The sequence below is a fragment of the Phyllopteryx taeniolatus genome, chromosome 12 (assembly GCF_024500385.1).
Source record: "Phyllopteryx taeniolatus isolate TA_2022b chromosome 12, UOR_Ptae_1.2, whole genome shotgun sequence".
In the NCBI taxonomy this organism is placed as follows: Eukaryota; Metazoa; Chordata; class Actinopteri; order Syngnathiformes; family Syngnathidae; genus Phyllopteryx; species Phyllopteryx taeniolatus.
Genome location: NC_084513.1, coordinates 9,028,031 through 9,032,161, shown reverse-complemented (window position 1 = coordinate 9,032,161; position 4,131 = coordinate 9,028,031). Strand labels below are relative to the sequence as shown.

Below are 4,131 nucleotides of genomic sequence, written 5' to 3'. Positions count from 1 at the left end.
GCTGTCGTTTGTCATCTTTGTTTGCACACTTTCAGGTCAAATGAAGGGTGATGCTTTTTTCATATCGCTATGTAAATACGATCTGGGATCAGATTGACATTAATTGTCAATGCAGCACTAGCATTTCAACATTCACTGACACGTTTGACATAGCAACTAAAGAAACCATTTAATATGCTTGGAGGTTGGTCAAGTCATCACTAAATTTTAGCATTGTTGCATATATCCATCCATTTTCTGAGCCGTTTCTCCTCACTAGGGTCGCGGGCGTGCTGGAGCCTATCCCAGCTATCTTCGGCCAGGAGGCGGGGTACACCCTGAACTGGTTGCCAGCCAATCGCAGGGCACATACAAACAAACAACCATTTGCACTCACATTCACACCTACGGGCAATTTAGAGTCTCCAATTCATGCATGTTTTTGGGATGTGGGAGGAAACCGGAGTGCCCGGAGAAAACCCACGCAGGCACGGGAAGAACATGCAAACGCCACACAGGCGGGGCCAGGGATTGAACCCCGGTCCTCAGAACTGTGAGGCTGACGCTCTAACCAGTTGTCCACCGTGCCGCATTGTTGCATATATCCTGGTGAAATTGTGTATTTTAGGGTCCCCAACACAACCCCTCACCCCCAAAACTCAGTCAATTGTGCCACCTCGAAAGTAAAAAAATAGAAATAGCCCCGTAGTCAATCAACATGAAATTTGGGGGGAATGTCTGTCACAACAGGATGCATGAAAAAGTCTCAAGACCCATGAGAAAAATTGAACAGGAAGTCGACCATTTTTTTTAAAGCAGCCATTTCAGGCAACTTCCAGAGCTCGTACTTTGGTGAACTCCAAGTGGGTACTGTAATTCAATGAGCACAAATCTAAATCAGTTATACCAGATACATGGGCGACACTAAATTATTAAAATTGTTAGCCTATCTAGTGTGGGTGGAGCGTGGTGTCAAAAATGTGATCATCATTTGCAGGATTCGAAATTAAAATAAATAAATAAATAAAAGCCCCTTACACAACCTTCATCCATCAACCCGAAACTAGATGGACATGTCTATCATAACACGATGCATGGAAAAATCTCTTGGACCCATGCATGAAATTGAACAGAAAGTCAGCCATTTTGGTTTGAAGCAGCCGTTTTTGACAAATTCCATGGACCCTAAATTGATTAACTCCACATAGGGAATTTACCCAAATCAGAAACAGGTATCTTAGGGTGAAGACGCTTAAGCAGAAAGAGAAAAGGAAAGCACCTAGCCTAGAATATGTGGGGACTTTGAATGTTGGGACTATGACAGGAAAATCTCGGGAGTTGCTTGACATGATGATTAGGAGAAAGGTTGATATACTGTGTGTCCAGGAGAGCAGGTGGAAAGGCAGTAAGCCTAGAAGTTTAGGGGCAGGGTTTAAATTATTTTACCATTGTGTGGATGGGAAAAGAAATGGAGTTGGGGTTATTTTAAGTACAGTTAGCTAAGAATCTCTTGGAGGTGAATACAGTAATAGACTGGACCACTACAGCCAAGTGGATCAGAGAGACACGCAGGAGAGTACTTCGTGTATCTTCTGGCAGGAAAGGGGAGAAGGAGACTTGGTGGTGGAACCTCACAGTACAGGAAATCATACAAGGAAAGAGGTTAGCGAAGAAGAAGTGGGACACCAAGAGGACAGAGGAGAGGCGAAAGGAATACATTGAGATGCGACGTAGGGCGAAGGTAGAGGTGGCAAAGGCCAAACAAGAGGCATGCCAGGTTGCACACGAAAGAAGGAGAAAAGGATCTCTACAGGTTGACCAGACAGAGGGATAGAGATGGGAAGGATGTGCAGCTGGTTAGGGTGATTAAGGAGAGAGATGGAAATGTGTTGACTGTTGCCAAGATTGTGCTGGACAGATGGAAAGAAGTTGATGAATGAGGAAAATGAGAGAGAAGGAAGAGTAGAAGAGACACGTGTGGTTGACCAGGAACTGGCAATGATTAGTAAGGGGGAAGTTAGAAAGGCATTCAAGAGGGTGAAAAATGGAAAGGCACTTGGTCCTGATGAAATTCCTGTGGAGGTATGGAAGCATCTAGGAGAGGTGGCTGTGGAGTTTTTGACCAGCTTGTTCAACAGAATTCTAGCTGGTGAGAGGATGCCTGAGGAATGGAGGAAAAGTGTGCTGGTGCTCCTTTTTAAGAACAAGGGTGATCTGCAGAGCTGTGGGTACTATAGAGGACTAAAGTTGAAGAGTCACAGTTATGCCAAAAGAGTAGGGGAGGCTACACTCAGGACAGAACTGAGTATTTGCGAGCAACAGCATAGTTTCATGCCTAGAAAGAGTACCACAGATGCATTATTTGCCTTGAGGATGTTGATGGAAAAGTACAGAGAAGGGCAGAAGGAGTTACATTGTGTCTTTGTGGAGCTAGAGAAAGCCTATGACAGAGTACCCAGAGAGGAACTGTGGTACTGCATGTGGAAGTCTGGAGTGGCAGAGAAGTATGTTATAATAATACAGGACATGTATGAGGGCAGCAGAACAGTGGTGAGGTGTGCTGTAGGTGTGATAGAGGAATTTAAGGTGGAGGTGGGACTGCATTAGGGATCAGCCCTGAGCCCCTTCCTGTTTGCAGTGGTGATGGATAGGCTGACAGATGAGGTTAGACTGGAATCCCCGTGGACCATGATGTTTGCAGATGACATTGTGATCTGCAGTGAAAGCAGGGAGCAGGTAGAGGAACAGCGAGAAAGGTGAAGGCATGCACTGGAAAGGAGAGGAATAAGATTAGCCGAAGTAGGAATATATGCTATGAGCATGAATGAGAGGGATAGAGGGGGAAGAATGGGGCTACAGGGTGAAGAGATGACTTTAAATACTTGGGGTCAACAGTCCAGAGCAATGGTGAGTGTGGTAAGGAAGTGAAGAAACAAGTCCAAACAGGTTGAAACGGGTGGAGGAAGGTGTCAGGTGTGTTATGTCACAGAAGAGTCTCTGCTAGGATGAAGGGCAAAGTTTATAAAACAGTGGTGAGGCCAGCCATGATGTATGGATTAGAGACAGTGGCACTGAAGAGAAAACAGGAAGCAGAGCTGGAGGTGGCGGAAATGAAGATGCTGAAGTACGCTCTAGGAGTGACCAGGTTGGATAAAATTAGAAATGAGCTCATCAGAGGGACAGCCAAGGTTTGATGTTTTGGAGACAAAGTTAGAGAGAGTAGACTTCGATGGTTTGGACATGTCCAGAGGAGAAATGGTGAGGATATTGGTCGAAGGGTGATGAGGATGGAGCTGCCAGGCAAGAGAGCTAGAGGAAGACCAAAGAGAAGGTTGATGGATGTAGTGAGGGAAGACATTAGGGCAGTTGGTGTTAGAGAGGAGGACGCAGGATATAGGCTTACATGGAAAAGGATGACATGCTGTGGTGACCCCTAATGCGACAAGACGAAGAAGACAAGAAGAAGAAACAGGTATCTTAGGGCGATGCTAAATAGTGCTTTTTTTTTTTTTTTTGCCAACACCGTCTAATGTGGAGTTCGCCATGAAAAAGGTATCTCGTTTATCCCTACTTGTCGCTTCAAGTTTTTGTTTGCATTTTATATTCCCCATCTGCAGTTACAATCATCAACAACCTTTGTCAACAGGTTGAGTTCAGTCCTCCTTTGATTGCGAGATAGTAACTCAGGCCTCGTTCTATGAGGTTAAAAAGGCCGGATAAGTTAAGCGTTGAGTTGGTGCTTGTCTCCCTCCTGCGTCCAAACCACGTTAGCACCTCCCGTAATGTTCTGACTGTTATAGCGTATAAGTATACACTTCCAGAACAACGCTTTACATCGTCACGGTGGCCGAGAGGTTAAGGCGTTGGACTCGAAATCCAATGGGGTTTCCCCGCACAGGTTCGAATCCTGTTCGTGACGTTACAATTTTTATGTATTTGTGTGAATGCTGCCACATTCTAAACGTCATTTATTTCGTAAAACTAATTAGCTACACACCTTTTCTTTTGATAAAAGAAAAGGGCTTATTTAACGTCTTTTACCTTGTGCCGACGCCGTCTTCTTTGGTTGGTTTAGCATTTGGAATTCATTTGGAAGGAACCAACTCCATTAGTTATTTTCTTCAAACACCGACGTGTGCTATCGATTTATGT

At 44.7% G+C, this 4,131-nt stretch overlaps 1 non-coding gene across 1 annotated transcript; it reads left to right on the top strand.

Annotated features, from left to right (window-relative positions):
- The first annotated feature begins 3,816 nt into the window (after window positions 1-3,816).
- trnas-cga (transfer RNA serine (anticodon CGA)) lies at window positions 3,817-3,898 on the top strand. Its single transcript has one exon. It is a non-coding gene; the product is annotated as a tRNA-Ser (tRNA).
- The last annotated feature ends 233 nt before the right edge of the window (window positions 3,899-4,131 follow it).